Consider the following 24,063-nt stretch of genomic DNA (forward strand, 5'->3'; position numbering starts at 1 on the left):
CCATCCAACCATCTCATCCTCTGTCATCCCCTTCTCCTCCTGCTTTCAATCTTTCCCAACATCAGGGTCTTTTCTAATGAGTCAGCCCTTTGCATCAGGTGGCCAAAATAATGGAGCTTCAGCTTCAGCATCAGTCCTTCCAGTGAATATTCAGGACAGATTTCATTTAAGATGGACTGGTTGGATCTCTTTGCAGTCCAAGGGACCCTCAAGAATCTTCTCCAACACCACAGTTCAAAAGCATCAATTTTTCAGTGCTCAGCTTTGTTTATAGTCCAACTCTCACATCCATACATGACTACTGGAAAAACGATAGCTTTGACCATACGAACATTTGTCAGGAAAGTAATGTCTCTGCTTTATAATATGCTGTCTAGGTTGGTGATAGCTTTTCTTCCCAGGAGCAAGAGTCTTTTAATTTCATAGCTGCAGTCACCACCTGCAGTGATTTTGGAGCCCAAGAAAATAAAGTCTGTCACTGTTTCCATTGTTTCCCCATCTATATGCCATGAAGTGATGGGACTGGATGCCATGATCTTAGTTTTTTGAATGTTGAGTTTTAAACCAGCTTTTTCACTCTCCTCTTTCATTTTCATCAAGAGATTCTTCAGTTCCTCTTTGCTGTCTGCCATAAAGGTGGTGTCATCTGCATATCTGAGGTTATTGATATTTCTCCTGGCAATCTTGATTCTAGCTTGTGCTTTATCCAGCCCAGCATTTTGCATGATGTACTCTGCATGAAAGTTAAACAAGCAAGGTGACAGTATACAGCCTTGATGTACTCCTTTCCCAATTTGGAACCTGTTGTTCCATGTTCAGTTCAGTTCAGTGCTGCTTCTTGATCTGCATGCTCAACAGGCAAGTAAATTGGTCTGAATTAGGCACAGAAACACCTAAGTACAGATTAGTGAACTAGAATACGGAAGTAAAAATTCCAAATGCAATCCAGAGATATAAAACAATGAAAATATTCTTTAAATGGTTAAAGCATATGGGGAAAAAAGTAAAAAAAGTTTCACATATATCTATTTGGAAATCTAAAAGGAGATTATAGAGAGAATGATGAAAGGTCAGTGTTCAAAGAGATACTAGCTAAGGATTTTCCAAACATTAGGAATTAAAATTAAAAAACAAGTAGAATAAATAAAAGGAAATCTGCAAATAATCCCATCAAAATGAAACAATGAATATCAAAATGGAGAATCTTAAAAGCACCTAGAGAGAAAAGACACATTCCTTGAAGAAAGAGCAATTATAATGACCTTAGCATCCCACAACACTATTGGAAGCCAGAAAAGACTGGGACTGTTAGCTTCAAGCAGTACATAACTGTCAGCCTAGTATCATATGCCCTCAAAGCATGTAAAACAATTTCGGCTGTGATAAGAATTGTAACTGAGTTGTAAATAAGGAGCTCTGAGAAAGCTAATGAAGGAACAGTTGATTCTGCACTGTAGCAGTGCTAAGGAGTGATCTGGATTTGGGCCCTGATGGATGGACAGGATTTAGGCAGCTGGGGGAGTGGGGCTGCAGGGCAGCTAGTTTTAGGATCCTTTGTTCAAATTTTAAAAAGGCCCTACCTCATAGGCAATGCTGCTCCATGCAAGGTGCCCAGAGTGTAGGCTCTACCTGAGATGCCAGCCCTCCCTTTACCCTTCAGCTCTGAGCCCTTACACAGGGCACCATCTGAACATAGGTATCTTGCTGCCCTGTGCAGAGGCACTCCAGACAGAGAAATCTGAGCAAATTATTCCAAGAACACATGGAAGTTCTAGTATGTTCAAGCCATAGGAAACAATGGAAAGACTCTGGTATCTCCATCCAGTAAGTATGTCTTCTTCCTGGTGTTCAAGCTTGTGCACTGGACTACATAGAAGAACAGTTGTTTCTGTGAGCAGGAAAGGCAGCAGAATGAGAAGGCTAATCAGGAACTTCAAGGTGGATGAGGCTCTTCTAGAATACAAAAGATATGGTAAGGCTACCTACCACACAGAACTGGTGTGCAAATTAAATGAAATAATACATTAAAGATACCTGATATCTAGTAAATGAAAGAACTGTGAACTAGCATAGTCATCAATACTTTCAAAGTATTTATTAAATTTTTTTGTTGTTTAGTCGCTAAGCTGAGTCCAACTCTTTTGTGACCCCGTGGACCTCACTATGGGATTTCCTAGGCAAGAATACTGAAGTGCGTTGCCATTTCCTTCTCCAGGGGATCTTTGCCACCCAGGAATTAAACCGAGGTCTCCTGCATTGGCAGGCGGATTCTTTACAACTGAGCCACGTGGGAAGCCCCATTTATTAAATTAATTACACGCAAAAGTGAAATCACATGATTGGACAATCTTTGATAGGGACTTTCTTTTTCATGTTAATACAGAGTTTCCAGAGCCTTCTCTGTGTAAGTTTCTGAGGGTACAAAGATGAAAAACACCTGCGATGATGTTTTTTGGGGGGTGAATATTCTTTTCTCACCTTTTCCTGGTAATATTTGCTACCGTAAGATGTCTCTAATAAGATGTTGGTTAGCAGGTATCAAAAAACCTTATTTAAGTCTCTTAATCCTTTTGGGTCTCAGTTTCCTCCACTTCAAAGCCAGATGGTTTGGCTAGTCGATCTTCAAGGCTCCTTCTGGAACTAACAGTGTATGGTTATAGAATCACGGGGATTTGGCTGTTAGTAAAAACTCTCACTTATGTTTCAGCGGCTTTTCTCCCCACTCATCTTCTCATGGACTGGGAAAGCCTATAGGAGATTCATGTTTTAAAGCAATATTTATTTATTTTGGGCCATGCTGGGTCTTCGTTGTCATGCGGGCTTTTCTCCAGTTGTGGTGAGTGGGAGGGCCACTCTCTAGTTGTGGTGCATGGGTCTCTCTTGTGGAGCTTCTCTTGTGGAGCTTCTCTTGTGGAGCATGGGCTCTAGGGCACACGGGCTCCAGTAGTTACGGCACAGGGGCTCAGCAGTTGCAGCCTGCAGGCTCTAGAGTACGGGCTCAGTAATTGTGGCACATGGGCTTAGTTGCCTCATGACATATGGGATCTTCCAGGACCAGGGATTGAACCCATATCCCCTGGATTGGCAGGGGGATTCTTTACCACTGGTCTACCAGGGAAGTCTAAAACTCATTTTTGAGGTCACAAAAGAGGAAGAACTCAGACCCCTCAACCCAGACCCAACTACTAGCTTTACAAAAGGGCAGAGAGTTCTCTGCAGACCTGAAAAGCAAGCATGTGATTCTCAGGAAGGCTGGTGGGCCTGAGGTCTCTATGGAGGCCCAGCTGCACCCCCCATCCAAATCAGACTGGCTATGGGTTCAGATCAGGAACAAAAAGATGCTTTTAGGCTGGGACCTAAAGAAGAACTATTCAGCCTCTTGTTGTTTTATAGAATAGCCCAGTTTCTCCCAGCACAGAGAAAAACTATGAAGAAATTCACTGAGGCTTGGATGGTCAGTTGGATAGTCACAAATCCTTGCTTTCTCCCTAGGTCCATTAAACAAATAGGAAAATAAACAGTTAATCAAAGCTGAGCCAGCTCCAGGCTCTTAAAGCATTTCAATGTGGTTATTATATTATCACTGAAGTTCTCAAGCACATTGCATTAAAAAGGGGGGAAAACCCAATTTAAACGAACATCTCTGAGGAGCTGCTTCACCCCAGGCTGTGGGTTCCCTGAAAGCCAACACTGACAATCAAGAGCTCTCAGGCACACAGATACCCCCACTCCCTGGCAGCTGCACAAGCATTGTTCACTAAAGCACTTTAGAAAGCCATTTAGAAATCCGGAGAGTAAGGCCTAAGGGAGGCTAGGACTCAGCAACTCCTTGCCAGGACCAAGAAGAGCTGGCTCTCCTCCTGGCCTGTGCCAACACCACCCAAGGCAGAAAGAGCCCGTGGAGGGCCTAACAAAGATAGGCCATGAGTCCAGATTCCCTTGCTCTCTCGCATCTGTCATCAGCCCCACAAGTGTGGGCTAGAATTTGATGAAATGGCTTATCACATATATTGCTAACAACTGAATTGCGACAGATTGGCCCAGGAAAAACAGGAAAGGAAAAACTGAACGAAAACAGAATCCCCATTTCATTTCATGGCAACCCTGAACCAACAAATTCTTCATGTGTCAATGTGGGGATGTGTCTCAGACCCTCCCAGGCTCAGGCAGCCCTCAAGAAGACTCTTAAGAGGGTCAGATGTTCACAAAATTATCATTAAATCTCTTGACGGTGGGGCCGGCACTGACCAGGAAAAACATTCTGTCAGACAAAAACTCACACCTAGGGGGAAAAAAAACTTAATAACTTGAAGGGGATTCTCCTTCCACTGTACCCCATACACTCACCTACAAAGTTTTCTCCACAAAAGCAATCACCTTTGCTATTCTCTGCTAGAGGGAGATAAGCCAGGTTCTAGCATGCTAGAGAATGCTGAGGAAACATTTCCCTGTTTGTTTAGTAAAGGGGGAGGCTGCTTCAAAGGGCCTTAGCAAAGAGAGATCTTTTGTATCCTTTCTCTTGAAAGTTGGCGACAGAGGCTGTAGAGGGTCAGGTATTAGGAGAGAAGGGTATGGCATGAAGCCACATAGGAAAACCAATTACTGGTGCTGGAAGTCATCTGGATCTTTGGCCTAATCAGGTCCAGAAGGACTACATGTGCAGGGTAAACTGGTGAGGTTTCAGCCTTTGATTTCATGAAACACAGGGGGTTTTTGTTCATATGTTTTTGGAGGTAAGAGTCTGCATCATTTTTGGCAGCCACAAACCTTGCCATATGCTGAGAGAGAGTGAGGGTTGAATTACACACTGCCCAATCTTTTGGTGTATCACAGCTGAGTCACATCCATTCTCACACCCAGAGAATATAAATAGAAAGATTTGGGGAGAAGAAATACAAAATCTATGTCTTGGACTTTTCCAACTTCTTGCTGGGCTATGCTGTTTTTCTTAGCTGTCTTGGCTACAAGAAAAAGTCAGAGGAAGAAGAGCCTTTGCCCAGACTTTTGAATATTTCTGATATACAAGATTAGGAGACCTGGGTTGAAGACAGAGAACTAGGTAGAATGTGTGTTTCCTAGGCCAAGGGTGGGAAGAAGGGAGAGATGCTTATGGCCATTGGCCATCAGATTGAAGTCCTTTGGTGTTAATCCCATTCTGGTGCCTTCATGATCTTACTAAATACAGGGAAGCCAGAGTCAATCCAGTGATTCTTGCAGCAGGAATCAGAGCTCAGAAAACATCAGGGTACAAGGCCAGACACTGTTGAATTCTCTTTTGCACTCGGTGTCTTCCTGACAAAACGATGCATTACTTTGTTGGCTTTCTTGCTGTTCTTCTGAGGTGAAGCCTAGAGTTTCAACATGCTTCCTACCAAAATGATTACACTTAAGAAGCCTGGCATAGAGCTACCCTGAAGGAGGCTACCTCGGAGGCAGGAGAACCAACCAGAGATGTTTACTTCCAAGCCATAGACATTAGGTAACCTGGGAGAGTCAACATGTTAACTATGTAAACAAATATTTCTTAAGCAGCCACTAGAAGAGTATAAATTTAAAAGGCATAGTTCCTGCCCTGGGGAGCTTACAATATTTGTTGGAATGAATGGGAAGGGAAGGCAGGAGATAAATATTTAGCAATTAGAACAGAGTAAAACTTGAGGCAAGCAAAGCCAGAGGCTCTCTGGGAGTTTGTCAAGGTGAAATCAGAAAGAGAAGCAACTCACAAGGCCATTTAGCCTGTTAGGTGCGAGTTTCAAGATTAGTCTTCATTGTGGATGTCTAATTTAATTATCACTATAATGGCTTCCTCAGGGACTCAGTGGTAAAGAATCTGCCTGCGATGAAGGAGACACAGGCAGGAGACTTGGGTTTGATCCCTGGGTCATGAAGATTCTCTGGAGAAAGGAAATGGCAACCCACTCCAGTATTCTTGCCTGGAAGATCCAAATCCCTGGGGTCACAAAAGAGTCAGACATGACTGGGCAGCTAAACAACATCATAATGGACAGTCCAAAATTATTATTTCTCAAGGTATGGAAACTCTTGACAGGGCTTAGAAAAAAGAGGCATAGGTGCATGTGTGTTTTAGAGAGACAGACAGCCAGAGAGGGAGGAAAGGAGGGGAGGGAGAGAGGGAAAAAGAGAGAGAGAGAAGGAGAGAGAAAAGAAGAGAAAGAAAAGTTCGGAAGAGGAAAGGAAGGGGAGACTGGGGAGGGAAACACAGGCATTACGATGAAAACGGGATCTCCAACTTAGGTCACCATCCCCCCCGCCAGAAGCCACTAAGTGCTTTCTACCAATATCAGAATTATTATAGTCACTGTCATCCACAAATACTTTCAAGTTCTCTAAATGTATCAGAAGTGGTTGTTGTACTTCACAGAATAAGCTAAATTAAAAGGATCCTTGTACCTGGTCCTGCGGGAGTCCTCTGTAGGCTGTCTGATGGTGGGAAGATTTCAGCACACACAAATAGAGGACAGCCAGGCTGCCTCAGGGCAGGGCCTTGGGAAACTTGACTTTTCAGGTGCTCAGATAGAGCACAGAGTTTGTTTCTATATTCATCAGAGTGGAGACAGATAGAAAAGATTAATTATGTCATTAAGTAGCATGTAATTATCAGGCACATTTAATGCACTGTATATTTATGGCAATTTTCTAAAGCAATTTTGCATCATTATCTTATTCCCACAACTGAGATTTTTATATGTTTTTCTGAAATTCACTAGTTCTACAAGTACCTTAATGTAACTTCTTTAACTTAATTCTATCCTCAATATAGGAGGAAAGGGCAGAAAATATCAAAGCTCTAAGTGCTTAGGTTTAGACATTCATCCTCTCTCTGTCTCTCTCTCTTTCTTAGTATTATGGCACAGGACGTAAAGCTAGATCAAAACCTCCACGTGAAGATCACAGAATAAAGGTATTTCAGGTCAACTTCCTTCTTTAAAGCCAAATACAAATTTTAAAGAACTAGAAATAGAAAAATGAAAAACTGTACCTTATTTAATGAAACTAGGAGATAGTTACAACTCTAAACCTCAGTCTTGAGGAATGGAGGCCGAGCAGACTGAAAACGGGACCAAAATGAGGGAAGACCAAAGGACAGACACAGATACCCACAGGTCTCGGACAGGATAGATTTCTCCAAAAGGGGAATGGCTGGTGATTTGGAGAAACCTGTCCCTGGGTGTTCTCATGCCTCAGTGAATTAGATGGGAAAGTCTTTTGAAACAATGCATTTAAAAGGAAGTTTTTACCATCTCATCCCTCCGCCATCATTAAATGACTGGCTTGGTTAGAAAACCTCTATTCAGAATTAAGTAATAAGCAGGAGGAAATCAACATGCAAAAAAAAGTTGAAGGCTACTGGTTTAGAGCATAAGGCTTAGAATGTGAAAGACCTAGGTTAAAATACTTAAAGAGTCTTCCTAGCAACCGTTTGAGAAAATGACTAGCGTTTAGTCTAAGGTTCAGCCTCATGAGAGGCAATCCTCATGAGTTGGCCAAGGGAAACAGATTTACAGAAAGGGCAGTACGTGATGAGCTCTTAGCTGTGGCAAGGTTAGCTGACTCTAGTTTGTCAGGCTGAGCCTCGCCTCCAGTCCAGGGACCTCAGGGGACTGTCTCCCCAACTTTGGCGACAGCAGAATTAAGGTGGGACTCTGTAGCTGACTTTACTGCTGTGCTTTTCTGCTCTGGAATGCTTTAAATTCACTCTGTGGTTCAAGAGGGTCCCTTGTAAATGGCCCCAAAGAATTTTTTAGTAAAGCTAAGTCATCAAAATGCAGTCCAGTTATGTGCAGAGGCCTGGCTGCACACCAGCTAAAAAGGCCTAAGAGCCAGCTCAGGTGACTCTCGTCATAAGCTCACTAAAGAGAGGAAAAAACAGAAGAGCTGCCTTCTCATTTAAATTATCACCCCAAACTAACTCTTTCCTACGTTGCCTAAATTGCAGGCACTACTCCATGCTGACCCTTTATCATGGCTTTAGCACCTAAGTTACACTGGAGGAAACATCACTGAGTTTTAGGTAAAAGTTAATAAAGAAAAGAACCAAATTCCCATGCACAGTCTACATAATAATAATGATAATCATTTTTTTAAAAAGATTTCTTGGGTATCTACTATAGATATCTAAGTATATCCAAGTATATAGCTGGTGATCAAATCTAGGTCTGTCCAATTTTGAAGTTCTAGAATATGGCCTGGGGTTGAGTACTGGCCCTGTCACTTACTTATTCTCTGACCTTCACCAAGTTCCTTAAACTTTCTGGGCCTCAGTTTCCTCACCTGCACAATGGGACTAATACCTATTTTATTGAGTTATTGCACTGGTTAAATACAACATATATAATATGTGAAGTAATATTTAGCACAGTGCTTTAAACATTGTATGCAGTTAATCTGTGTTAACAATTGATTGCTGCTGTTTCTTTTTTTAATGTGGTAAAATACACAACATAAAATTTACCATGTCAACCGTTTTTTTTAATTCATTTTTTAACTTTACAATATTGTATTGGTTTTGCCATATATCAACATGAACCGTTTTTAAGCATACAGTCCTGAAGCATTAAGTATATTCACATTGATGTACAACTACCACTACTGTCCACCTCTAGAAATTTTTCATCAAAGTGAAACCCTGTACCCAGTAACTCCCATTCCCTCTTACCTCTAGACTCTGGCAACTACTGTTCTATTTTCTGTCTGTACGAATTTGGCTATTCTAGGTACTTCATATAAGTGAAATAGTATTTGCCCAATTTTGTTTGACTTTTTTTTTTTTTTTTAAACAAGTAGGGCTGTGTCTTTTTGGCTGTATGGCCCATAGTAGCCTCTTTGACAACACTCTGCCCCTACAAAAATCTTGGTTCTTCAGGGCTTTCTAAGAATGGCCCACCACCGTTGCAACTCTTCTATGAGAACAGTGCTAAAAGTGCACACAGGATAGATTCAGGTCAGGAGTATGGGATTTCCGAAACAACTGATTGGTCTAACACACTATTTTATTTTTAGGATAAGGGTCATAACCCACCTTTCTAGCTTTACCTAACCAAATTACAGTGAAACCCAAGCCATCTAAATCCTTGAGTGAACAATTACTTTTAGGTATGTCTTCTGGATCATTGACAATTTAGATGTATAACCATCAACATTTTAATTTAAAATATTTTAAAAATAAATACTTTTAAATGTATTATATCCTTATAATACATTTATATAATACAAGTGTATTATATCCTTATACAAAAATCTTGTTTTTTTTTTAAAACACCATGTGTTCAATAGTTTAAGTTTTACTTCAAGTCTCAGGAACATTACAACTAATATCAGGTATCACATATGCTTTAATACAATAGGATCTACTGAAGTTAGTTGAATCTTAATCCACCACTAAATAACCCCAGAGTGCTATGTTTTTTAATCTTTTCTTTGCATTAAATTAATAGGTTTTTTTTTTTTCCTTTGACTGAATTCCTTGTTATAAGATCCCTAACTAGCTCTTCCCTCAAACCTTAGTGCCACTGCCAAGGGCAGATTTAAGTCTTTAGGGGCCTGAAATCAACACCGCTGAGCAGGAGGAAAGGAGAAGCTTTTTAAGAAAAGAATACAAAATGACAAGTACAAAATTGGATATCAAACTGAACAGTGTAAATATTCCTGGAAGACACTCCCACTCTAGGTCAACTAACAAGACACATGTGTGTGACTTAGTCATGGCCGACTCTTTGGACCCCAGGGACTGTGGCCCGCCAGGCTCCTCTGCCCATGGAATTCTCCAGGCAAGAATACTGGAGTGGGTTGCCATTCCCTTCTCCAGGGGATCTTCTAGACCCAGGGATCAAACCAGCATTGCAGTCAGGTTCTTTACTGTCTGAGCCACCAGAGAAGCCCAACAAGACACATAAGTGACTGTAAAATATACAAATATATCTCAATAAACCCTAATCAAATTCACTTAACTGGAGCTCAGAAATGCCTGCAGTCACTCCAGTGCTATCTGACAGGAGGTGAAACATGGAGGACAAGTCAGAGTGGCAACAGGCAAACCTAATCAACTGTGGCTAACACATTTTATCTTTACAAATTTTAGCAGCCTTATGATATGGTGAGCACATTACTGGAGTTTATGACTATGTATCTGCTTCTGTAGTGATCTGATGCAGGACTACTTCCTGCTCACCTATTATGAGCTAGAAAACCAGAGAGCTAGCCTTGATAGAGCTTTGTATGACTTGAGAAAGCACCGGTTCCGAATAAAGCCTGAGGGCATTTCCTTGCAGTAAAGCATATGACTTCTGGGCACAGAATTTGAGACATGAGCACAAAATGTCTCTGGTTTATCTCTTATTTCTGTTTCACCAGGTAAGGAAAAACTAGTCAAACTGTTAGGGTCAGTTTTGCTAAGGGCATTCTCTTAGTATAAATAGTTTTGATTATGACTTACATTAAGGTAAACATGACTATATATGGTTGGTATTATTTTCACTTAAGAAAATCCAAGACTTTGCCCCTTTAGGTTTCTAATAAAAGCCAAAAATGGTTACTTGTGTGGCCCTTTGTTCTTTCTTACCACCGATTTCTTTTTACGTTTTTATTTTGAAATAATTTTAGACTTAAAGAAAAGTTAAAAAAATAGCTCAGAGTTTCCAGATATACTTCACCCAGATTCCCTAACATTAACATCTTGCATAACCATACCACAACTACCAAAACCAGGAAATTAACATTAACACAATACTCCAAACTAATCTATAGACAAATAGGAAAACTGGGCAAATCCAAAGACGATGTGGTTCAGGATTCAATCCAGGATTCCGTATGTATTGCACCTGACTGTTACCTCCGATTTGTGGCAGTTCCTTAGTCTTTTTTCACACTTTTGAAGTGTGGCGGGGGTGGTGGTTTAGTCGCTAAGTTGTGTCCGACTCTTGCGATCCCATGGACAGAGGAGCCTGGCAGGCTGCAGTCCATGGGATTCTCCAGGCAAGAACACTGGAGTGGGCTGCCACTTCCTTCTCCTTTGAAGTGTACTAGCCACTTATTTTGTGGAATGCCCTTCAATTTTGGTTTGTCTGATAATTTCTCATAATTATGTATTATTTTTGCAAACATACCACAGAAGTATGCTGTGCCCTTCTCAGTGTACCATATCAAGGTGTACACAATATCCATATGTCTTATTACTGGTGATGTTAACTTTAGTGATTTAGTTAGGATGACATCTGTCAGGTTTCCCACTGAAAAGACATTAATTTTCCCTTTAGGAGAGAAAGTTTTAGGAGAGAAACTTTAAAATTATGCAAATAATCCTTATTTCTTATTATAATTTTATCCAATAATTTTAGCACACAGTGATGGTTCTTGCCTGCAACAGCTATTATTCTTTGTGTAATAGTGATTTTTATTTCCATCACTTCTTCTACATTTATTAATTGGAATCCTATTGCAAGGAAGAGTGGTCCTTTTTCACCCACTTAATTGTTCATTCCATTAATTATATCAATTTGGACTCATAGATATTTTATTTCATGGGGTATAATCTGTTAGTATCAGTATTTTATTGCTCAAATTGTCCCAGCTTTTACCATGTAGAGCTTGTTCAAGTTTCTGTATCTTCTCAGCATGTCCCCTTCAGTTTCTGAGTACTTCTTACTTTCTGGCCCCGCAAGATATTCCACACTATCTTATATTTTCTCTGACTTCATCTTGGCATCAGCTAATTCTACAAGGAACTCAGGTTCCTTTTTTGAAGAATGGTATTTAGGACCAAGATTCTGGTGCTAAGTTTGCTCACTGCTACTGGAATATCATGTATAGGAAATATGAGCTAGAAAACATGGGCATCTATATTACACATACATATACAATCTATTTACTTCATCTTATCCATGTATGTATGTACACATATATATGTAATCTATATTATATAATATGTATATATATCTTAAGAGTCATCAAGTTATGCTGATATCTTCTGCTCTAACCACTGGGTTAATTCTGGCTTCCCCTCTTCTTTATTTGTAACTTTTTTCTATTAATTACTTTGAGAAGTGCGGTGGTGTGGTTTAGTCGCTCAGTCATGTCCGACTCTTGCGACCCCATGGACTGTTGCCTACCAGGCTCCTCTGTCCATGGAATTTTTCAGGCAAGAATACTGGAGTGGGTTGCCATTTTGATAAGTGTAGCTCTCTTTACTCACAATGTATTTATTTTTTGTTCAATTTCAATAGACACATAGTTCTAGAATTGCTAAACCACTGCCCCAGGAGAAACACATTTATCAACTAGATTACAATATCTATGTACAGTTCTTTTGCCTTTAGTGTTATAGTATATACTCTATAAGTTTTCCAAAGTTGCATAGGTTAGTCTTTTCTTACCACTTGTTCTATCTAGGATTCTCCCAACATCCTAGTTGAATTTAATTAATTACTGGGGGAGAGGGGAAAGTTCCAGAAGTCAAAGCTATACAGGAAAGTGTATTCAGAGAAGTTCAGTTTATGCCTTGTCTCTACTACTCCGTTTCCATTGCACATTCTTTCCACCCTGTTTTCATTCACCTCCTACAGGTAATGAATCTCATTCCCTTCTGCTTTAATTGGAGCTGTATTACTACTTATGCATAAATGAACAAATATATGTACATGCTCTTAATATTCTGTTTTTTTTTTCTTAAATTAAGAACAATACTATAGATATTCTTTGGAGTTCACTTTTTTCATTTGACAATATTATTCTGGAATTACTACCTACCATTTCATAGATTTTACTTATTCCTTTTTATAGATACATAGTACTCCATGTGTAAATGACTTAGTTTATTCAATCATTTTTCTTTTTTTTTTTTTTTTGAAATTTTATTTTATTTTTAAACTTTACATAACTGTATTAGATTTGCCAAATATCAAAATGAATCCGCCACAGGTTTACATGTGTTCCCCATCCTGAACCCTCCTCCCTCCTCCCTCCCCATTCCATCCCTCTGGGTCGTCCCAGTGCACCAGCCCCAAGCATCCAGTATCGTGCATCGATCCTGGCGGCAACTCATTTCATACATGATATTTTACATGTTTCAATGCCATTCTCCCAAATCTTCCCACCCTCTCCCTCTCCCACAGAGTCCATAAGACTGTTCTATACATCAGTGTCTCTTTTGCTGTCTCGTACACAGGGTTATTGTTACCATCTTTCTAAATTCCATATATATGCGTTAGTATACTGTATTGGTGTTTTTCTTTCTGGCTTACTTCACTCTGTATAATAGGCTCCAGTTTCATCCACCTCATTAGAACTGATTCAAATGTATTCTTTTTAATGGCTGAATAATACTCCATTGTGTATATGTACCACAGCTTTCTTATCCATTCATCTGCTGATGGACATCTAGGTTGCTTCCATGTCCTGGCTATTATAAACAGTGCTGCGATGAACATTGGGGTACTCGTGTCTCTTTCCCTTCTGGTTTTCTCAGTGTGTATGCCCAGCAGTGGGATTGCTGGATCATAAGGCATGTCTATTTCCAGTTTTTTAAGGAATCTCCACACTGTTCTCCATAGTGGCTGTACTAGTTTGCATTCCCACCAACAGTGTAAGAGGGTTCCCTTTTCTCCACACCCTCTCCAGCATTTATTACTTGTAGACTTTTGGATTGCAGCCATTCTGACTGGTGTGAAATGGTACCTCATAGTGGTTTTGATTTGCATTTCTCTGATAATGAGTGATGTTGAGCATCTTTTCATGTGTTTGTTAGCCATCTGTATGTCTTCTTTGGAGAAATGTCTATTTAGTTCTTTGGCCCATTTTTTGATTGGGTCATTTATTTTTCTGGAGTTGAGCTGTAGGAGTTGCTTGTATATCCTCGAGATTAGTTGTTTGTCAGTTGCTTCATTTGCTATTATCTTCTCCCATTCTGAAGGCTGTCTTTTCACCTTGCTAATAGTTTCCTTTGATGTGCAGAAGCTTTTAAGGTTGATTAGGTCCCATTTGTTTATTTTTGCTTTTATTTCCAATATTCTGGGAGGTGGGTCATAGAAGATCCTGCTGTGAAGTATGTCAGAGAGTGTTTTGCCTATGTTCTCCTCTAGGAGTTTTATAGTTTCTGGTCTTACGTTTAGATCTTTAATCCATTTTGAGTTTATTTTTGTGTATGGTGTTAGAAAGTGTTCTAGTTTCATTCTTTTACAAGTGGTTGACCAGAGTTCCCAGCACCACTTGTTAAAGAGATTGTCTTTAATCCATTGTATATTCTTGCCTCCTTTGTCGAAGATAAGGTGTCCATATGTGCGTGGATTTATCTCTGGGCTTTCTATTTTGTTCCATTGATCTATATTTCTGTCTTTGTGCCAGTACCATACTGTCTTGATAACTGTGGCTTTGTAGTAGAGCCTGAAGTCAGGTAGGTTGATTCCTCCAGTTCCATTCTTCTTTCTCAAGATCACTTTGGCTATTCGAGGTTTTTTGTTTTTCCATACAAATTGTGAAATTATTTGTTCTAGCTCTGTGAAGAATGCTGTTGGTAGCTTGATAGGGATTGCATTGAATCTATAGATTGCTTTGGGTAGTATATTCATTTTCACTACATTGATTCTTCCAATCCATGAACATGGTATATTTCTCCATCTGTTAGTGTCCTCTTTGATTTCTTTCACCAGTGTTTTATAGTTTTCTATATATAGGTCTTTAGATTCTTTAGGTAGATATATTCCTAAGTATTTTATTCTTTCCGTTGCAATGGTGAATGGAATTGTTTCCTTAATTTCTCTTTCTGTTTTCTCATTATTAGTGTATAGGAATGCAAGGGATTTCTTGTGTGTTGATTTTATATCCTGCAACTTTACTATAGTCATTGATTAGTTCTAGTAATTTTCTGGTGGAGTCTTTAGGGTTTTCTATGTAGAGGATCATGTCATCTGCAAACAGTGAGAGCTTTACTTCTTCTTTTCCAATTTGGATTCCTTTTATTTCTTTTTCTGCTCTGATTGCTGTGGCCAAAACTTCCAAAACTATGTTGAATAGTAATGGTGAAAGTGGGCACCCTTGTCTTGTTCCTGACTTTAGAGGAAATGCTTTCAATTTTTCACCATTGAGGATAATGTTTGCTGTGGGTTTGTCATATATAGCTTTGATTATGTTGAGGTATGTTCCTTCTATTCCTGCTTTCTGGAGAGTTTTGATCATAAATGGATGTTGAATTTTGTCAAAGGCTTTCTCTGCATCTATTGAGATAATCATATGGTTTTTATTTTTCAATTTGTTAATGTGGTGTATTACATTGATTGATTTGCGGATATTGAAGAATCCTTGCATCCCTGGGATAAAGCCCACTTGGTCATGGTGTATGATCTTTTTAATATGTTGTTGGATTCTGATTGCTAGAATTTTGTTAAGGATTTTTGCATCTATGTTCATCAGTGATATTGGCCTGTAGTTTTCTTTTTTTGTGGGGTCTTTGTCAGGTTTTGGTATTAGGGTGATGGTGGCCTCATAGAATGAGTTTGGAAGTTTACCATCCTCTGCAATTTTCTGGAAGAGTTTGAGCAGGATAGGTGTTAGCTCTTCTCTAAATTTTTGGTAGAATTCAGCTGTGAAGCCGTCTGGACCTGGGCTTTTGTTTGCTGGAAGATTTTTTATTACAGTTTCAATTTCCGTGCTTGTGATGGGTCTGTTAAGATTTTCTATTTCTTCCTGATCGAGTTTTGGAAAGTTGTACTTTTCTAAGAATTTGTCCATTTCTTCCTCGTTGTCCATTTTATTGGCATATAATTGTTGATAGTAGTCTCTTATGATCCTTTGTATTTCTGAGTTGTCTGTTGTGATCTCTCCATTTTCATTTCTAATTTTATTGATTTGATTTTTCTCCCTTTGTTTCTTGATGAGTCTGGCTAATGGTTTGTCAATTTTATTTATCCTTTCAAAGAACCAGCTTTTGGTTTTGTTGATTTTTGCTATGGTCTCTTTTGTTTCTTTTGCATTTATTTCTGCTCTAATTTTTAAGATTTCTTTCCTTCTACTAACCCTGGGGTTCTTCATTTCTTCCTTTTCTAGTTGCTTTAGGTGTAGAGTTAGGTTATTTATTTGACTTTTTTCTTGTTTCTTGAGGTGTGCCTGTATTGCTATGAACTTTCCCCTTAGGACTGCTTTTACCGTGTCCCACAGGTTTTGGGTTGTTGTGTTTTCATTTTCATTCGTTTCTATGCAAATTTTGATTTCTTTTTTGATTTCTTCTGTGATTTGTTGGTTATTCAGCAGCGTGTTGTTCAGCCTCCATATGTTGGATTTTTTAATAGTTTTTCTCCTGTAATTGAGATCTAATCTTACTGCATTGTGGTCAGAAAAGATGCTTGGAATGATTTCTATTTTTTTGAATTTACCAAGGCTAGCTTTATGGCCCAGGATGTGATCTATCCTGGAGAAGGTTCCATGTGCGCTTGAGAAGAAGGTGAAATTCATTGTTTTGGGATGAAATGTCCTATAGATATCAATTAGGTCTAACTGGTCTATTGTATCATTTAAAGTTTGTGTTTCCTTGTTAATTTTCTGTTTAGTTGATCTATCCATAGGTGTGAGTGGGGTATTAAAGTCTCCCACTATTATTGTGTTATTGTTAATTTCTTCTTTCATACTTGTTAGCATTTGTCTTACATACTGCGGTGCTCCCGTGTTGGGTGCATATATATTTATAATTGTTATATCTTCTTCTTGGATTGATCCTTTGATCATTATGTAGTGACCATCTTTGTCTCTTTTCACAGTCTTTGTTTTAAAGTCTATTTTATCTGATATGAGTATTGCTACTCCTGCTTTCTTTTGGTCCCTATTCGCATGGAAAATCTTTTTCCAGCCCTTCACTTTCAGTCTGTATGTGTCCCCTGTTTTGAGGTGGGTCTCTTGTAGACAACATATGCAGGGGTCTTGTTTTTGTATCCATTCAGCCAGTCTTTGTCTTTTGGTTGGGGCATTCAACCCATTTACGTTTAAGGTAATTACTGATAAGTATGACCCCATTGCCATTTACTTTATTGTTTTGGGTTCGAATTTATACACAATTTTTGTGTTTCCTGTCTAGAGAATATCCTTTAGTATTTGTTGGAGAGCTGGTTTGGTGGTGCAGAATTCTCTCAGCTTTTGCTTGTCTGAAAAGCTTTTGATTTCTCCTTCATACTTGAATGAGATCCTTGCTGGGTACAATAATCTGGGCTGTAGGTTATTTTCTTTCATCATTTTAAGTATGTCTTGCCATTCCCTCCTGGCTTGAAGAGTTTCTATTGAAAGATCAGCTGTTATCCTTATGGGAATTCCCTTGTGTGTTATTTGTTGTTTTTCCCTTGCTGCTTTTAATATTTGTTCTTTGTGTTTGATCTTTGTTAATTTGATTACTATGTGTCTTGGGGTGTTTCGCCTTGGGTTTATCCTGTTTGGGACTCTCTGGGTTTCTTGGACTTGGGTGATTATTTCCTTCCCCATTTTAGGGAAGTTTTCAACTATTATCTCCTCAAGTATTTTCTCATGGTCTTTCTTTTTGTCTTCTTCTTCTGGGACCCCTATGATTCGAATGTTGTAGTGTTTAATATTGTCCTGGAGGTCTCTGAGATTGTCCTCCTTTCTTTTAATTCGTTTTTCTTTTATCCTCTCTGATTCATTTATTTCTACCATTCTATCTTCTAATTCACTAATCCTATCTTCTGCCTCTGTTATTCTACTATTTGTTGCCTCCAGAGTGTTTTTAATTTCACTTATTGCATTATTCATTATATATTGACTCTTTTTTATTTCTTCTAAGTCCTTGTTAAACCTTTCTTGCATCTTCTCAATCCTTGCCTCCAGGCTATTTATCTGTGATTCCATTTTAATTTCAAGATTTTGGATCAATTTCACTATCATTATTCGGAATTCTTTATCAGGTAGATTCCCTATCTCTTCCTCTTTGGTTTGGTTTGGTGGGCATTTATCCTGTTCCTTTATCTGCTGGGTATTCCTCTGTCTCTTCATCTTGTTTAAATTGCTGAGTTTGGGGTGTCCTTTCTGTATTCTGGCAGTTTGTGGAGTTCTCTTTATTGTGGCGTTTCCTCGCTGTGTGTGGGTTTGTACAGGTGGCTTGTCAAGGTTTCCTGGTTAGGGAAGCTTGTGTTGATGTTCTGGTGGATGGAGCTGTATTTCTTCTCTCTGGAGTGTAATGAAATGTCCAGTAATGAGTTATGAGATGTCTATGGTTTTGGGGTGACTTTGGGCAGCCTGTATCTTGAAGCTCAGGGCTGTGTTCCTTTGTTGCTGGAGAATTTGCTTGGTATGTCTTGCCCTGGAACTTGTTGGCCCTTGTGTGGTGCTTGGTTTCAGTGTCGGTATGGAGGCGTTTGATGAGCTCCTGTCAATTAATGTTCCTTGGAGTCAGGAGTTCCCTGGAGTCAGGGATTGGACTTAAGCCTCCTACTTCCAGTTATCGGTCTTAATTTTACAGTAGTTTCAAAACTTCTCCTTCTATACAGCACCGCTGATAAAACATCTACGTTAAAGATGAAAAGTTTCTCTACTGTGAGGGTCACTCAGAGAGGTTCACAGCGTTACATGGAGAAGAGAAGAGGGAGGAGGGAGTTAGAGGTGACCCAAATGAGATGAGGTGGAATCAATAGTGGAGAGAGTGGGCTAGCCAGTAGTCACTTCCTTATGTGCACTCCACAACTGGACCGCTCAGAGATGTTCATGGAGTTATACAGGGAAGAGAAGAAGGAGGCAGGAGACAGAGGTGGCCAGAAGGATAAAAGGGGGAAATGAAAAGGCAGGAGACAGATCCAGCCAGTAATCAGTTCCTTAAGTGTTCTCCACCGTCTGGAACACACAGAAATTCACAGAGTTGGGTAGAGTAGAGAGGGGTTAGGGAGGAGATACAGGTGACCTGTTGGAGAAAATGGAGAGTCCAAAGGGAGAGAGAGCAGTCAAGCCAGTAATCTCGTACACTAGTGAAAAATGGGTCCTGAAGATTGGGTTCTTAAAGGTACAAAATTGGTAACAAATACATAAAAGCAAAAATTAGAAATCTAGAGTAGAGTTTGGAATTTCAAAAATGCGATGTTAATGAAAAGGAGAAGGAAAAGAAAGAGAGAAAAAACGAACAAAGAAAAACAAACAAGGTCGTGAAAGTAATAAAGAAACTACAGGTACAAAATTGATAACTAATACCAAAAAGCAAAAATTAAAAATCTAGAGTAGAGTTTGGAATTTCAAAAATACAACGTTAAAAAAAAAAAAAAAAAAAAAAAAGAAGAGAAATAAAGAGAGAAAACAAACAAACCAACAAAAACAATGTCGCAAAAATTATAAAGAAAATACAGGTACAGAATTGATATCAAATACCAAAAAGCATAAATTAAAAATCTTGAGTAGAGTTTGGAATTGCAGATATAAGATGTTATATAAAAGAAGAAGAGAAAGAAACAGAGGAAAAAAAAAGTCACAGCAATTATGAAAAAAACTATAGGTACAAAATTGATAACATATATCAAAAGGCTAAAATTAAAAATCTAGAGTAGAGTTTGGAATTTCAAAAATGCAATGTTAAAGAAAAGAAGAAAAAAAAAAAAAAAAAAAAAAAAAAAAAAAACCACGGTCAAAAAATTATAAAATATATATATGAAGTTTGCTGAAGAAGAAAAAAAAAATAGGGTCTTTTTTTTTTTTTTTTGCAAAGTAATAGTTATAAAAGTGAAAATTAAAGGACAATAGAGGACTTAAAAAAAATTTTTTTTTAATTAAAAAAAAAAAGAAAGAAAGATTGATCGTAAAAATAGTAAAAATATATCTAGGTCTTTCTCTGGTTTTGTTGTGAGTATTGTGGGTTCAGTTCATTTTTGGCAGTTCCTTAGTCCGACTTATATTTCTCAAGATCTATAGGCCCCTTCCTATGTAATCCGTAGTAACCACAGGGTTTTAATCTATAGCCTGTAGCTTCCAAGGCGTTTCCCTCTGTTATAGCTTCTTCTGTTTGCTGGTCTCTTCAGTGTCTGGTTCCCGCCCTGACACAAAGGGGACGGTGGAGGACCCTATTTTTTTTTTTTTTTTTTTTTTAATTTAGGCTCACTTGTTCAGCCGCGCTGTGGGGAGGGAGGGAGGGATGCTGCAAACAGATAACACTGGCGTGCGCTCGCAGTGCCTCGGCCACACTGGGTCTGCCCCCGCTCACGGCGCGTGTAACCTCCCTGCCCACACTGCTTGGGCTCTAGGTTGTTCCGCCGGGAACAATCAGAGGCCAGCCCTGGACTGAGCTCCCAGGTCCAAGCCGCTCAGGTTCAGGCACTCGGGTAGTCCTCAGAGGTGCAGACTCGGTTGGGCCTGCGTTTTGTGTTCTTCCCAGGTCGAGCAGCTCAGGTGATGAGGTGTTTGGCGGGCGCCAATGCTGCGACTTATCGCCTCCCCGCCACTCGGTTATCTGGGTGTAAAACCGGCGCACCTTCTCAGGCAGATGTTGACCGTCCAGACCCCCAAGAAGTTTTAGTTAGCAAAGAAGCCTGCTTACAGTTTTATAGATAGTGTCTCTCTGGGGCTGCGATTGCCCCCTTCCGGCTCTGGCTGCCTGTCACCGGAGGGGGAAGGTCTGCAGCCGGCTATCTCTGTTCAGTCCTTTGTTCTGTGCGCGGGCCTGGCGGTGTCTTAGGTTAGGGCTGGCTTTTCGCGTGGTAGATATTCCACAGTCTGGTTTGCTAGCCCAAATTATTTCGCTCAGATAGCGCTCAGGACATTCGGCCCGATTCTTACTCTAAGGGACACAGCCCGCGCAGCGCTTCCCTGCCCAGCCCCCGCTTGCTAATGCCGTGTGCAGGCGTCTGCGCTGCTTCTCCGCTGGGGGAGTTACCGTAGGGCTCACAATCCGCGATTTTTAATTGTTTATTTTTTTTTTCCCCTCCCTTTTATGTTGCCCTCTGTGCTTCCAAAGCTCAGCACAGATTCGGCAGTGAGAGGGTTTCCTGGTGTTTGGAAACTTCTCTCTTTTTAAGACTCCCTTCCCGGGACGGAACTCCGTCCCTCCCTCTTTTGTCTCTTTTTTTGTCTTTTATATTTTTTCCTACCTCCTTTCGAAGAGTTGGGCTGCTTTTCTGGGTGCCTGATGTCCTCTGCCGGCATTCAGAAGTTGTTTTGTGGAATTTACTCGACGTTTAAATGCTCTTTTGATGAATTTGTGGGGGAGAAAGTGTTCTCCCCGTCCTACTCCTCCGCCATCTTGGCTCCTCCCCCCTCAATCATTTTTCTATGTGTGGGCATTTAGATTGTTTCTAATACTGTTCAATTATAAATGATGCTTCAGTGGACAACCTTGTACACATGTATTTTCGTATTGTTGGGAAGTGCATTTGGGAGTAGACTTCTTAAAGTGGAATTTCTGGGTCACACAGTAAGTACCTATGTAGTTTTGCAAGGTATTGCAAAATTTCACTCTAGAAAGGTTGTAGTAGTTTTATTTCAAACAAACAAGCAATGTATGTGAATGCCTATTTCCCCAGAGCTTCACCAACAGAATATTTGTCAAATTTATTAATTTTAACCTATCAAATAGGCAAGAACTGGTATCTTGATGTTAATTTCATTGTAGTCCTCTAATTATGAGTGAGTGTAAACAGTTTTGTGGGTATAAATGTTATTTTATATCTTTTCCTTGTGACTTGTCTGCTCATGAATGCAAAAGCCAGCAGCAGAAATGGTCACAAGACTTTCAAATCTGTCAGCTAGTATCTTCTGGGTTGAGCACCAGGCATGGAGACCTTGGACTTGCCTGCTTCCTTGGCACTCTCCATACCCCCAGCATGCCTGGGAAACAGAATTCAAGTCTCCCAGAGACTGACTGAGTCCTTGATTCTGTAGTTCAATAGGTGCCCTGACCAGGCTCAATGATCTGTATATCCAAGGCCATGTTATTTTTACATCTCTTTTGTCAATAAAAAACTTTTTTGAGATGCTTAAGAGTAAGCCCTGTGTTTGGAAATCATGAAGTTAACAATTAACATGAGCCCTGGATGTCTTTGAGTTCCAGGTCTTAGTTCTCATGTTTCATGCTGGGAAAGGTTATTCAACTCATCATTTGCAAAGGTCTAAGCAGGAGAATGACCTCATGACTGATGAATTTATTTCCAGATCATCATGAATTCCTCTACCTTTCTGTCTGCAAAAGGAAAAGGGAATTTTTCTGAGTTACATTTGAATTAATCACACTTAAAAGCTCTTTAGGAAGAAAAAAAAAAAAGCAAACATAAATCACGGGTTTACTTTTAACAGCCTTGGGATCCACACCTGAGGCACCATCTCTGTGTATGTGGTCAAGCTGGAAAGGAAGCTGGGTTTCAGCCTCTAAACCCAAACCTTTACCAAAGGCAGCATTTCTGCTACTCTCTTTTCAATATTGCATCAGTAAGAACTGGATCAATTTGAATAACAGTGCCATTATTGTATTTCAATTTCAATCCTTTTTGCTAATTTCTTGTCTACTTTTGATTCTCTAAATTAAAAGATTGTTGCTGTTGTTGCTCTTATTTAGCACTATTATAAAATTAAACAAGCAAATCTTACTTTGCTGATATTCTCCAGACCTGGAAGGGGAGCACTGTAGTACAAACCTTATTCAGATCACACAGCTTAAAAGCACCCTCACAAAGAGAGTGTGTTCAAGAGGCATTTCCTTTCCACATAAGCAATCTCACCAAGAACTCTAACCTGACACCTAAAGACCATTCTACTTGCATATGACCACTATTTTTCAGTTAGATGACACTGAAGAAAATTAATCTATCCTCAGGGTCCCCATTACCCCAAACTGCTCTTAAATCTAGCTATAATTTGGGGAAAATGGGTAAGGGGAAAAGTAGCTAACAGAGTCTATCACTGACTTAAGGTGAAATTCAAGGTCTTGTTTGTCTTATAGCTATATTTCTAAACACCTAAATCTATGATGTTTCAGCTAAGGACCATGAACGATAAACTCAAGTTCACTTTTCACTACAACCTTGGTTAATGAAAGAGAAGCTATAACTGCAGGCATTAGTCATCTCAAAGACCTTTACCATGGTTTGGTAAAGGTGTGATGGTTTCTCTGACTTTGATGTAAATAAAAATATTCCACACCTTTCACTTTTTGTACCACGTGGTATTACTGGTGACCTTTTCACAGCCCTTTGAAAAGACACAGAATGAGTTGGAAACTTATCAGTTTGAATGTTTCATAGGAAACAACTTCTGTCAGAGCCCCTGGCATACCAAAATGACTCAATATTATGTGAAACAGGGAGTCTGTTTTTGAATAATTTCTAGCTGGGGTGACCATTTTCCTATTTGTAAACTTTAAAGAGCTCTTATCAGGGGCCACGGTTTAACCATTAATAAGAAAAACACAGGCTCATTTAATTCTATGATTCCCTTGTTGAACTTGGTCAATCATAGGTATAATGGCTCAGTGCCCACTGAGTCATTCCAACACTCTTCGGTTAGACATTGAGAACAATAACTTCAATTGTCCCCCAAAAAAGACATTTTATATATATGTTCATATTTATGTGTGTGTATATATATATCTCCTCTTAAACACATGAGCTATCTTCTGCATACACAACATACTCTGTACATGAACAACAGTGGCCTTACAAGCATAATAAAAGTTCTTTTAATCTCTTCTCTCTTTAGTGATTCCTATTTCACAGCCACACCACAGAGCCTTTGTGTTCTAAGTTCACAGGAAGCATCCCAAGCATTCTTGCAAGCCCTGTGGCTTGGCTCAAGCAGTTGGGAATAAAAGGCCCCTTGAACACAAATGGCAATGTTGCATTCTAGCAGCTGCCACCCAAGGGAAGCAAACACCATGCAGCTCATGTTTTGTACTGCTGCTTTCTGTCCAGAGAAAAAGATGAGAGAAATATTCTTCCTGGGGAGTCCCTTTGGTTTGATTTACTGGGGTGGGCGGGGGGGTGGGTAAGGGGTGGGGATAGGTTCTTTAGATGATTCCCTGTGGTATGTAAAAAGTCTGACTTTAATTTTAACTACTAGGAATACATGAACTTCTACACAAGGTTATGTCTGAATTTT

The 24,063-nt window shown here is 39.6% G+C and overlaps 1 long non-coding RNA gene across 1 annotated transcript in view; it reads right to left on the reverse strand.

The window, feature by feature from the left end:
* Positions 1-771: 771 nt before the first annotated feature.
* Positions 772-24,063, reverse strand: part of LOC123328087 — a 126,635-nt gene continuing 103,343 nt past the window's right edge. Inside the window, exons 2-3 of the long non-coding RNA XR_006542850.2 lie at positions 6,412-6,554; positions 772-1,953 (exon numbers count right to left, since the gene is read on the reverse strand). This is a non-coding gene — a long non-coding RNA (uncharacterized LOC123328087). The remainder of the gene's footprint in view (positions 1,954-6,411; positions 6,555-24,063) is intronic.

Source organism: Bubalus bubalis, chromosome 11 (genome assembly GCF_019923935.1).
Source record: "Bubalus bubalis isolate 160015118507 breed Murrah chromosome 11, NDDB_SH_1, whole genome shotgun sequence".
Classification (NCBI taxonomy): Eukaryota; Metazoa; Chordata; class Mammalia; order Artiodactyla; family Bovidae; genus Bubalus; species Bubalus bubalis.